The 13,703-nt window shown below is 45.2% G+C and overlaps 1 protein-coding gene and 1 pseudogene across 2 annotated transcripts in view; one reads left to right on the top strand and one right to left on the bottom strand.

Annotated features, from left to right (window-relative positions):
- The window catches only part of CPNE8 (copine 8), a 2,424,038-nt gene that overhangs the window by 1,882,767 nt on the left and 527,568 nt on the right, over positions 1-13,703 (bottom strand). The gene's annotated exons all lie outside the window — the stretch shown is intronic.
- LOC138513044 (mitochondrial carnitine/acylcarnitine carrier protein pseudogene) lies at positions 5,373-6,416 on the top strand (annotated as a pseudogene).

Raw genomic sequence — 13,703 nt, 5'->3', positions numbered from 1 at the left:
AGAGGAGACTGCTGATACATAATCCCTGGAAATAAAGATGGCTCCAACTACTGCTCATGGCATGCAGCCATTTTGTGAAATGAGGCTTATGGCACAGAAGAGGACTTTGAGGCTTGCTTAGGCTTCCCCTTGTACCTAGCTTCAAATTCAAATATACCAGTGGACTGAGATCTGGTTGTTGTGCTGTGGACCTCGGAGCAACTTCTAATAGAATGGCTCAGGCCTTCAATGTGGGTTCCCTTGGTAGGAATCTGAATGCTTAACTCTGGCAAGGCCTCCGTCAGCCGACTGGTAGCTGACCCCTTGGGCTCCTTGGTGGTGACAACAGTGTGAGACACTTTGGAGTCATCGAACGAGTGCCAGTGAGAGCATTAGCAGCCTTGGTGTGGGTTACATTAGAATGGTCTTTAGCCAGAAGACAGATCAATCCCTGACACAGGGTCCCCTGGGAAGGAGTAGCCCTGATGGGGTGCTCTGGAGAAAAGAAATCATTCACCTTTTCTCCTCAAACAGAAATAAAGCACTTGAGATATCCAGGAGGAACTGCACCAAATGTCTCCTCCCAGCATGCTAATCTCTCTTTCATGGCCCGTTGGGATAGGGAGTTGCAGGCCATGCATGCGTTCCAGCAATGATTAGACCCATGCACCCTGAGTAAAAGGAGAGTGATGTGAACATGACCGGCAGGCTGCAAACACCCCTTTCATCCCAAACATCAACAGGGGAGAAAAGGAGTGAGACCCAGAGGACTGATTGGAAACAATGAAGGAGAAAACCTTTAAGATCCTCAGTGAGAGCTCAGTTGTATGACTGTCCCAACCTTCACCTGCATCAAAGTGTATAGCCTTTACACCATGGGACAGTTAACATTAAACTAGTGTAATTCTTTTAAGGCAACAATCCAGAAATCCATTTGAAATCTAACAGGTTCCAAAAGTGGGAGTATTCTAAAATGTACAATGCGGCTCTGCTCACAGGCAACACCGGGCACCAGAATCTCTTGGCAATCTCATGTGTGTCCTCGGTCTGAGAAATCCACCAACGTAGAGCAAAGGCTGGAAGGAAGACCACTGTCATTGACTTACCTAAATATGTTCATGCAGGAAGCAGGAAAGGCACAAGGAAACAGCTTCCAAGAAATCACACCCTGGCATGTAGTGAAATCCAATATGACAGAAAAGACCTTAGAAGGTTTAGCCCACCCTCCAGGCTCCATGAAAGAATCAGATGAAGCCAATCCCAGAGCCTCTCTAATTTTCATGCACAGCTGCAAATCCTCAAACAGAAAATGATCTTGAAAGTACAGAGTAGCCTGGAGAGAAGAAGTAGGAGTTTAGAGGATGGAAGAAGGGGGGAGGCTAGAGAGGAGAAGGAGATGGAAAGTTAATGTAATCAATTGTGGGAACAACATCAGAAGAAGGTGAAAGAAGGTTGCATGGAGGTAAGAGAAACGTGGCAGACAGATATGGAAGAAAGGATTTTGGAGAGAGAGAGACAGCAAAAGGAAGTGGAAGGATGAAAGCAGAGATTTGGCGGAGAAAGAATGTCAGAATGAGGTGGACTGAGAATTTCAGGATGACACAGACCTAGAACAGAAAGAAGGAGCGGAGGAGGAACAGAGGAGTAGGCATGGAAAATCAGGAGAAGATAAGCTAGACAGCAAGGAGGAGTTGGGTGAATGCGGTGAGGAAGTGGTAAAGAAATGAAAGCAAGAGGGTGTAAATATTTGGAGGAAGTTGTTGAATAACAGAAAGAGCAGGCAGGAGGAGATGCGGAGAGGATATAAGAAGGAGGCATTAGAGATCAGGAGGAGGTGGGAGCATTTCCACAGGAGCACATACAAAGAGAATGCCCTCAACCAATATTGGCCACACCAGCTGTGAAAGGAGTAGGAGAGCAGTGCATAGAATTGAGGCAGCCCAGTAACAGTAAAGGGGGGGCTGGTAGGAGAGGAAACTCTCAGGATTTTAGTTGCTAAGGGGCCTTCCTTAGGACATTGAGAAAGCTGCCTATAGTTCAGGCACATCACCCCTACCTCAAGCTCTTTGGAATGATTTGCTAGATTTTCTAGAACTTTCATACATATTCCCATTTTCATCCCCATCTACTAGAGTATGAGTTTCCTCGACATCAAAGTAGAAACCAGAAGGGACTGGCAGGGAAGAAAGAAGGTACAGAAAACCCTCAGCCCTATTGAATAGAGTAGAGAAAAGAGAGTGCAGCAAACCCCTACATTCTGAGAGACTGGGAAGAGAGTGATGGGTGTGGAGATCCCTCAAGCCCACAACAGAGGATGAGAGCATCAAAGGTGATGGAAACTGGAGTAGAGGAATGGGATAAAGAAGGTGGGTGTGGAAATCCCAAAACCTAATTTAAGTTTAACCAGAGGGCCTTCGAATAAGAACTTTAAGAAACGACAAGCCCCCCACTTCCTCCTGATGCTAGGAACCCCTAATTACATATGCAGAACTGAGTGATTTAAGTTGGCTATCCTGAATAAATCTTGTTTTTGTTATTTAGTCCTACAATGCTGATCCTTTAATTTTTATTTCTTTTATTTTTTTAGGGTTTATTTGGTTTAATATTTACAAACCTTTTGCCTTTGGTGTTACAATCAAATTAGTTAAAAGTTCTCATTAGGTTACAAATCAGGATCACAAAAGAGAAAAAAAAGTCAGAGAAGGAGGTGGAAAGAGGGAAAAGCAGAGTACATTGGTTTTTCATTTAACAAGTTCAATTTGGTTATTTCGCTCATAACTAGTTGGTTTTTGAATTGTTCATTTTCTTGAAGATGGCCAACAGTCGTTTCACCAGAGCTAATGTAAGTCGTAATCGTTGTCCTCTCAGTAATTCCATCCACCAATCGTCTGCTGTTCGGCATACATAGGTGTTGGTGATCCCAGCCATTAGTTGTATTCTAATTGCGTCCAGTTCTGGGCAAAATAAAACCTGATCCTTTAATACATTCTCAAATAATTAGTTTTAGTTTGATACCTCTCATACTCATGACTGAACAGAGCAGGTCCTCCTATCTAAGGAAAGGTTCATGGCCGTAATTTTGGCAGGGGCCCCTTTCCTTTAGATGTCACGTCCCCCCTCAGTACATTTTCACCGAAGTTACTCCACACAAAGGGTTGAATTGTTACAAGCATAGTGGAGTTCAAGAGCAATGGCATATCATCACCACAGATTTCACACATTTAATTGCATCTTTGTTTAACAGATGTATTTTCATCCCATCACAGAAGATATTATCTACTTCCAATTATTTTATAGAGTTGTAGCAGTTTGATAGTTTGGTTGCAAACATCTTTGAGAAAAGAAGAAAGGCATCAAGGGGTGAATGGCCGTTTCCAAAAGTCCTCCCAATAAATATTCTGTCGCAAGAACAATCTTGTTGGCATTTTTGGCATGTTTCTGAATCTCCTGCTTCTTCCATGCAGGTGGTCTCGAGGAGTTTTACATTTCAGCGATTTGCAGTGCTTGAACTTGTCCTGGTTGTTTGCAATGTTTAGTCCATTGGACAGGTTATCCAGTCTTTTTTGTTCAAATTTTCCTGTCTTGTTTATTATGTTGTGCGTTCTCTACCAACACAAAAGACAGTTAAAAGTTGTAGAGTCAAATTAGAGGTATTTTGTTTATACACAGGGTGAAGTTCTTATTCAGGAACGCAATAACCTCTTTGCAGGGGATTTAAGAGGCTTCCCTGACTCCCTGTCTCTGACCACATCAAGAACAATCCTTCTCTACCACCTTGCAAGTGTCTCTGTGGTTTCTAGGCAGACTCTAGAAGACTTGTATTTTTGCAGTAGTTAGGTTCACACTACAGCTGCATATATGACTTACTTTTCCAGCATTGGTTTCAGTCAGTCCAGGGTCAGACTGGGACAAGAAATAGGCCCGGACACCCAAAAGAAAGTGGCCCACCCCTTGCATCACAACCCTTGACCTCTGATGACATCACCAAAAGTGATATCATTTGACTCCCACGTCAAAGTGACATCCTGGGAAGTAATGAAACATGATCTTTCACCCCTTGACAAAACAAGAAGTGGCATCAAATAGCATTGTACCTAAGTACACTACGAAAAATATGGTTATGATTTCACTAATGTGTATACATTTCAGACAAGAATGGATCACCATATGTGTCATTCATATCTGTGTGTATAGATCCATATAGTCAAATTACTGTGAATGCAAGCAGACTTCCAAGGCCAAATGATAATATGTTATTGTATAGCACTTACACTTAAGCTCTTTTTTATAGAACAAATATGCATACAATAACACCCAACCTGTGTTGGTACTCATTTATTCACCTAAGAAGGATGAAAGGCTGAGATGGCTTTGCTGGGATTCAAACCTGCAGATCAGACACACATTGCAGCAGCGAGCGCTCAACCCACTGAGCTATCATATCGGCTATAGTAAAATGAGCAATTATTCTGTAGTGGATACCATTAAACTGGTAACTGAGATTTAACAGCAGACGAGTTAAGGTCATCCGCAGGGATGGTGCAAAGTTGGCCGCATGTCAAGCCTGCATGCATCTACTTTCAGGCTTTAGAGATTAGCAAAAAAGGGAAAGCAGCGCACTCACAGGACATCCCATACTCTGAGCACTCGGTACCTCATACATGCAAACAAACATCCTGAACAACATGCCAGGGAGATGGACAGATAGACACATTACAACACAGCATTCATTGTGGCACAGTGAAGTCAATGGCCACTTGATGTGTTATGGTCAAATATTTCTACACTGTACAGAAGCTTTTAGGCAACATGATTTTGTCAAGTGACCGAGGAAACCGAGATGGAATGTCTTGTGATGATCGCAACAGAGACAAAGGCAGAAAAAATGTAACATGCAAACTTGCAAAAAGCAAAATACATACCCTGAAATGGATGCTTATTCTACTCTAAAATTGGTAGTTTATCACTAATATCACTAATACATATTTATCACTAATACAACAGCACAGCCACTCAAGGGGGCACCATGCCCCCTGGAGTGGCGGCACGGTGACAGCAGCTGGCCCAACGGCGACCCCGGCCCCTCAACTTAGCATGCTGGAGCAGCATGTGAATGATGCATGCATCATAATTTATGATGCACACATCATGCATGCAAATCAATAATCAAAGCAAGGTAACATGTGTTGTAGGTGAGAGGTCGTTGGCCGGCCCTGGGAAGCCGGCGCGCACAAGGGGGCGTGGTCTCTTGACAGCGGGCGGATGAATGTGAGGCTGTAGTAATGCAAGGGCAATGGCTGTTAAAGTGGGACTGGTGGCGATCAGAGTCCCCCAGGAGCACACGAGCACTTCCACGCGCCGCCTGTCCCAGCAGAACGTGACTCTCCCAGAACATGGCCAAGCAGGAGCAACCCATCAGCACAGTGAATAACTTCTTCGCTGGGGGATTCAGTGGATTTGTCTGGTGTTCGTGGGGCACCCCCTGGACACTATAAAGGATTGTTTAAAAACCCAACCAAAGTACCTGCCGGGCCAACCTTCGCTTTACTCTGGCACATTAGACTGCTTCAAGAAAACACTAGTGAAAGAGGGAGTGCAAGGATTGTATAAAGGTATGGCAGCACCTATATTCGGAGTAACGGCAATGTTTGTAGTGTGCTTCTTTGCTTTCGGACTTGGAAAAAATCTTCAGCAGAAAAACCCCAATGACACATTGTCATACCCACAACGTTTTGCTATTTTACTACTGGCATGCTGTGTGGTGTTTTGACAACTGCTATCATGGCTCCAGGGGAGCGAATAAAGTGCCTTTTACAAATTCAAGCTGCCTCAGGTGAAATCAAATATGCTGGCCCCATGGACTGTGTGAAACAAATCTACAGAGAAGTTGGAATTCGAGGAGTATACAAAGGAACAGTGCTCACTCTTATGAGAGATGTGCCAGCCAGTGGAATGTACTTCCTGACCTATGAATGGATACAAAATATATTGACCCCAGAAGGAAAAAGTGTGAGTGACCTAAGTGTACCCAGTATTCTTTTTGCTGGAGGAATGGCAGGAATTTTTAACTGGGCAGTGGCGATTCCTCCTGATGTGCTCAAATCCCGCTTTCAGATTGCACCTGCAGGAAAGTACCCCAATGGCTTTAGGGATGTTTTACAGGAACGTGAAGAAGGCATTTCATCGCTGTATAAAGGCTTCAACGCTGTAATGCTTGAGGCTTTCCCGGCTAATGCTGCATGTTTCCTAGATTTCAAAGTTGCCATAAAATTCCTCAACTGGCTTGCACCAAATCTGTTAACTCTGGAAGCAAATCTTACTTTCATGGAATGTAACATAAGAAGAAATGGAAACTCGGGAGCATTGAATGACGGAACTAACGTTTTAAAAGTACTATCTCTGACTCTAATTTAATGACTTGATTTGCCTAAATTTTCAGATGGCACTTTGGGTGTACTATTTGGACATCAGCCATAACTTATTTTTTAAACTTAACCAGGAGGTTGAAGTTAAAATTAAAATAAGCTTTTGAACCAAATCTATGTGAAATAATTATGTGTAACGGTTTTTTTCTCACATCATCCCAGGAGGAAAGAAAAACTGTTGTCTTTCATAGTTAAGTCTTGAAATCTATGATTGTTTTTTTTAATGTCATTTTTTGTTAGTTACAAATTTTCTATTTGGAGAAAATAACTTGAGTTAAAATGGTTGTCGCTCACATTAGACGTTTGATTACCAAACATACAACAAGACGCTTTAAGCATGGACTCCTCAGGAATATAGACAAAACATTGCCTAGCTAGTTGCCACTACTCCTGCTGATAGGCCCCTCTGCTTTCTGATAAGATCAGATTCTCTCATAGAGCTATGAACAGCCTTCAATGATGCATCCTGAAACATGCATAGGGGCAGAGCCTTGGTCATGTTATTAAATCTTCTAGTTGCAAAGCTTTTATACAATGACACCTATAAGGTATAATCCAGCACAATGTGGGCGATATTAATCTTGCATAATTTGTATCACACAATATTGTCTACAAACAATAAAGACATCTTTATTTTTCAAAAGATAAAAAAATATATATATATTTTTCCAAATTATTCTTTTTTTCAAAACCGGCCCAGGCGTGGGCAGAAACCACCCCCACTCCCCAGGGACGATTTTGGTCCAGCCACAGGCCGAAAGGCTGAGGGGCCAGTCTTAAATTAGAGCTGATTTACATCAGACCTTTGCTTTCAGAGTACTTTGCAGTCATTGAACAGTTTGGGCCTCATTACAAGGATGGCAGTAGCCTGCCGGTGCCACCAGCGGGTTGCCGCCAACTCCGTAACACCCTTATTGCCGCCTGATATCCCGGTGTCACTGTGTTATCAAAAGTGGTGGCAGTAGGGGTTAATCCCCATTTTCATGGAGTCCAATAGGACTCCATGGAAATGGGGACATGGAAGCACTAGCACTGTTGCTAATGGTGCCAGTGCTTCTGAGACAACCATGCCAGTAGGGGCCTGAGCTCCCCGCAGGTCAGGCCTGCCGGGGGATCCATGGCCCCTACCGGCATCATTGTAGTATGGCGTCAGCATCGTTGTAGTATAATGGTCCGGAAAGGGTGCTGGCCCCCTTATTTCCGGACCACCATACTTGTAATGAGGGCCCTTATGTTAGATCGGAAATAGAATTTTTAACAGCTTTCATCATTTCATACGCTCAATGTTTGTTAGACATTGAATCCCAATAAGCATCTGTTTGTGCTTCTTCAATAATAATGAGTTAGAATAGACTTTGTTTCACAACAAGCTCCACTTTGCATCCCTTTAGTGAATATTAGAATTTGAAAATACCTTTTGTGTCACAACAGGCACCACTGTGCATTGATTCAGTGAATAATAGACTTCAGTAGACTTTCTTTCAAAAGAAGCATCTCTTAGTAGTTCTGCAGTGAATGTTAGGGTAATAATAGTTTTTTGTTCAGAACATACAAGAGACAGGATTTCTTTAATCTTCAGGAGACTTTGACTAGATTTAAAACAGAATGTATCACTTTTAATATTTATCAAACTTTGTCAGCGTTTCAAATTTTCAAGTGGTTTACTCTAGGACATCCACTGCATGTGCCAACATTTTACCACACTTTTCTCAAACTTGGCTACTGGTTTCAGCATGCATTTATTCTCTCGCTCTTAGTGTTTTCACTACTCTTGTCCCTTTCCTGTCTGGGACTGGGGTACTTGTGTGCATAGAGGACCAGGTCGCCGCTGCACATATGACTTGCATTGGGACACCCCTCTGAAGAGCTGTTCAGGTTGCCATGCCCCTGGTTGAATGAGCCCTCAGCCCATCTGGAGGATCTTTTCCAGGCAACCTATAGCATTCAGTGATTTCCAAAATTATCCATCTGGACAATGTTCGTTTGGTTACTGCTAGACCCAATTTGTGTCCAGCACATCCCACAAAAAGCTGATCACATTGCCTAAATTTAGCCAATCTGGAGATATAGAAACTGAGAGCCCTGTTAGGGTCCAATCTGTGCAACCTTTCTTCCTCCTTACTTGCATGAGGAGGAGGATAAAAGGAAGGTAAAGTGATTTTTTGTAACAGGTGAAAGTCAGAGACAATTTTTGGCAAAAAAGAGGGTTTGACTCTAAGAGTAATCTTGTCCTTATAAAGAATGGTGTGAGGAGGCTTACAAGAGAGCACCTGCAACTCAATCACCCAGTGGGCTGATATAATTGCCACTAGTAGTATTGTCTTTAGTGGCTTCCAAGATGGGCTCTCTCCCCGCCGGGCCAGAAACAAACGCACATAGGCGAGTGATCCGGGATGTCGTAGACATCATTGTCTGCATTCCAACACCCCCGTTGGAGCAAGCAATACCGGGCGGCTCCCCGCCGGCGTCCCAAGGGAGAAGTTATGAGGTGGAGGCGGGTCGAGTGCTGGGTCTCTGCAGGCCGAGCGGCCGGGGATTTGCGTGGCCCGTCCCCAGGGCGGAGTCGGAGGGAGGCGGTGACAGTGCGGCTACGGACCAGGAGGCGGCTTCAGAAAAGAGGGGCTCCCTGCATCTAGAAGCAGCAGGTCCAATTGGATTCGTGGTGCATCGCCCCGCGACATCGGCAGCTGGGATTCTCATAGCCATTCAGGACGGTCTTGGGGCAAAGGTGCAGAGCATTCTGGTGGACAAGGAGGGGAGGGGAGGTTTCATTTTCTGAATGTCTGAATGTCAAGATCAAAGGAGTAAGCCTCACCCTAGCGTCAGTTTAGGCGGCTAATTCAGGGCAAGACAGTTTTTTTAAAGAAACCCTGGCAGAGCTGGAAAACTTTGCGACAGGCGAGATTATTTTGGGTGGAGACCTAAATTTGGCATGGAACCCGGCGAAGGATCGGAGTTCAGGGGCGAGACCGTACACACAATCCCCATCCAAATCTCTGGAAACGATGGTGGAAGCGTTGGCACTGCACGATGTCTGGCGCTGTAAGAGAAGCGATGCCCAAAGATTCACTCATTACTCCCACGTCCACAATTCGCAATCTAGGATTGATTATGTCTGGGCCTCCACTGGGTTGTTGGGGAAAATAGAAGACATCAATGTGGGCCCAATCACGCTATCAGACCACGCTCCACTGGTAGCATCGCTGATAATTGCCAACAAAAAAGGGAAAATGTGGACATGGAAGTTCCCAAGTGACATATTGCAAGACCACACAGTAGTGGAAACGATTAGAGAGAAAATAGCCCTGTTCTTTACAGAGAATGACACAGGGGAGAACACTAAGGCCACAGTATGGGACGCCTTGAAAGCCGTATTAAGGGGAGAGATTATAGCGCTGAAATCATTTCAGGACATGCAGCGGTTAAAATATGAAGAGGACATAGAATCGAAAATTAGAAACACTCAAAAAGAGTTGATGGCCCAGCCGACGAGGAAATTAAAAACATCCCTGAAACGTCTACAAAAGCAGCATGCACTGTTGCAGAACAGGAAAGCCGAGTTGGCACTTCTGAGGGTAAAACAGAGGTACTATATTAGAGCAGACAAACTGCTACATAGACAGCTGAAGGACAAAACATGCAGGACGGCGGTTACACATTTAATAGGCGAAAATGGGCAAATGCACTTGACCAATGAGAAAATGGGAGAGATAGTGGCTGGCTACTATCAAGCCTTATACAAGTCAGAAGGACCTCAAAAGTCAGCACAAGAGCAGTTCCTAGATGGCTTCCCCCTTCCCCGAATCTCAGAGGCAGACAGAGACATCTTGGACAGAGAGATACAAGTGGAAGAGGTCTTGCATGCAATAATAAAACTGCCAAAAGGGAAGGCGCCGGGGCCAGATGGCTACACGGACTCCTTTTACAAGAGGTTTCGGGATCTCTTGGCCCCCAAATTGGCAGAGCTCTTCATTGGTTTCAGGGAGACAGGAGTAACAACCCAGTCGATGAACAATGCAAAAGTAGTGGTATTTCTAAAGCCAGGAAAAGACCCGGCTCTTCCTGTAGGCCTATAGCTTTGATGAACCTCGATGCGAAGCTTTATACCAAAATCCTGGCAGATGGACTATCTGGACTTCTACCCTCCCTGGTGGGCACGGACCAGTCTGGTTTTGTCCCAGGGAGACGGATGGCTAACAACACCCATAGGGTGTGCCATGTCATAGAAAAGGTCGAGAACACTAGGACCCCGACGATCCTAGTCTAAATCGACGCCGAAAAGGCATTTGACAGGGTCGAGTGGTCACAGCTCTTCTTCACAATGCAACGTATGGGATTTGGACACCACTATATGACAATGGTGCAGGCAAACTATAAACGCCCCTCGATAAGAGTAGCATTGAATGGAATACTATCATCACAGATCTCCTTATCTAGAGGGACAAAGCAGGGATGCCCTCTCTCCCCGCTTCTGTACGCCCTGTTTCTAGAGCCCCTGTTAATCAAAATAAGGGAATCCCAATGAATAAGGGGAGTGATGATGGGAGGAGTGGAACATAAGGTCATGGCGTCTGCCGATGACATGCTCCTGGCCCTGACAGTGCCAGGAATGTCCCTCCCAGCTCTCCTTCTAGAATTGGATGAATTTGGAGTGGCCTTGGGTCTAAAGATCAACAGGAGCAAATCGGATATACTGAACCTAACGGCGGACCCGCAACTTGTGAATAATCTGGCACAAACAACCTGTCTGAAGATAGCTCGCCAAGACATTGGGCCTCATTACAACCCTGGCGTTGGACCATGGTGCTATTAGCACCATGGTCCATGCCGGATTCCGCCATGGTGGATGGCGGATTTACCCCCCCATTCCAAGGTTGGCGGGGCGGTAAATCCCCATTCACCATGGCCCCTTCCCCATTCCCATTTTTGGCCCATAGGGCTCAATGGGAATGGGGAAGGCGCTAATTACGGCACCATAAATTACGGTGCCGTAATTAGCACCAAGGTCCCTTAGCGGGTTGGACTTTAACACCTGCAAAAAGCAGGCGTTAAAGTGTGAATCGGGCGTTAAGGGTTTAACGGCGCCACAGCCTTTTACGGCGCCGTTAACCCCTTAACGCCAGGGTTGTAATGAGGCCCATTACCTACCTGGGAGTAAAGCTGACATCCTCCGTCAAGAAGCTATATGGAGTTAACTTTCCCCCATTACTACGCCGTCTGAAACAAGATCTTTCTAAGTGGAACCCGCTTAACATCTCCTGGTGAGGCAGACAAGAGGTAGTGAAGATGGCAGTCCTCCCAAAATTGCTATACTACTTTCAGACGCTCCCAATACGAATCCCAAGAGCTTTCTCCAAAGCGCTGAACAAATTGGTGATGGCATATGTCTGGCAGGGCAGGAATCCTCGAGTAGAAATGGAGAACCTCATGGCCCGCAGGGAAGACGGAGGGCTGGCATTCCCACAATTCAAAAAGTATTATGAGGAGGTGCAATTGAGGGTCATCAAGCAGTGGTCGATCAGTCCCCTCGAAACCCATGGGTATGCCAGGACATTGCAGTAGCGGGAGGTCCCTTGTCTAACTTGCTGTGGGTTCATAGGAAGTACAGGCAGCCGAAAACAACTATCAGTAAAGTAACGGGAGCAGGCTTGGAGGCCTGGGATGGGGCATTATCAAGGGGGCTCCCAACATCAATGCCGTCCCCATTTACACCACTGTTTGGCAACCCAGAGTTTCCCCCTGGATTGCAGAGGCAGGCTTTCGCTAGCTGGACGGAAGAAGGGTGCATCATTGTCAACGATATGTACATGGGTCAAAGAGGGAGGACGTTCCAAGAATGCAGGCAGGACCTGGGGTGCAAGCTAAAGGACTTATCAATATACGCAGCTTCTTCATTGGCTCCAGCGCCCCGACATTAAAGAGGCGGCCACCAGACAACTCACGAGCTTTGAAAACTTTCTAACAACCGATTCAGGAACAAGGAAATTGATCACCAATCTCTACGTCCTATTGAGCTCGCAGGGGGAGGAAGGAATTTGGCGCTACACAAAGAAGTGGGAAGAGACCCTTGGGGAAACAATATCCAGGGCCCAATGGCGTGACTTGTGGAAGAAGCTCCCGAAACTAGCCCACTCCATTCAACTAAGGGAAATGTGGCAGAAAGTAATACTGCAATGGCACTATGTGCCAAAGAAACTGCACGCTATGTTTCCCGCCGTCAGCTAATTGTGCTGGCGCGGATGCTCGGCGGAAGGTACTTGGCTCCATACGTGGTGGAGCTGCCCGAAGATTAAACCATTTTGGCAAGACATAATAGAACAAGTCAATGGTATGGTACCGGGGGCGGATAGCCTAAAGCCAAGGACGTGACTCCTGGGCATGTGGGACTTGAAGCAAAGGGTTCACTCGAAAAACCAGCAGAGGGGAGTCATGACCCTGGTCATTGCAGCTTGGCTGACAATAGCCCAACATTGGAAGGACCCTCAACCACCGACTATGCATGACTGGCTGATAAAAGTATGGGGGTTTATGGAGGTGGAATAGGTGAAGTATAAACTGAAAGGTGGCCACAAGGCTTTCCGATCAGACTGGGGAGCGTTCTCGCATATCTGCAGAGCGACTTTATGATTCAATGGTGTCCTCATGACATTAGCATCCTGGACATGATATAAAGAATGTTGGAGGGATGGACCCGCCAAATGTATATAATTAGACAATAGTGAATTGCTGCATATGAACTGCCGTGGGTCAACAGAAGAGTCTTGGGGAGGTGGCGTGAACAGGGGTTGTTGGGGAGGGTCTCTTTTTCTTTTTGAGGGAGTTGTTGTTTATTGTTGAAAATCAATAAAGAGATGGTTAAAAAAAAGGAAGTATTGTCTTTAGAGTAAGGAGCCTTAACGGGCAAGAATGTAAGGGCTCAAATGGAATACATGTGAGGAATTTCTTTTTAAAACTAAATTTAAATCCCAGACGGGTACCTGAAAAGGGGCTGGAGGGTATAGATTTGTGAGTCATTTTAGGAACTGAATAATAAAAGGCATTTTGAAGTAAGACACTTCTTCTGAGGAGCGCTTAAAAATAGATAGCGCTGCTAAGTATCCTTTTATTGTACCAACTTGGAGACCCAAATTAGTCAAGTGTAATAGGAAAGAAAGTACTGTAGGAGTATTGCATAAGAATGGATACACATTCTTATCCCTGCACCAGTTACTGAACCTGTTCCAAAGACACCGGTACAAGGATTTTGTTGCTGGCCTTCTGGACAAAAGCAAAATCTCCATTACTTCATCCAGGAGGTCC

The sequence above is a fragment of the Ambystoma mexicanum genome, chromosome 12, assembly GCF_040938575.1.
Source record: "Ambystoma mexicanum isolate Mex_15411 chromosome 12, UKY_AmexF1_1, whole genome shotgun sequence".
Lineage (NCBI taxonomy): Eukaryota > Metazoa > Chordata > Amphibia > Caudata > Ambystomatidae > Ambystoma > Ambystoma mexicanum.
Note: the sequence above shows the minus strand (reverse complement) of the source record. Positions and strands in the feature narration are given on the sequence as shown.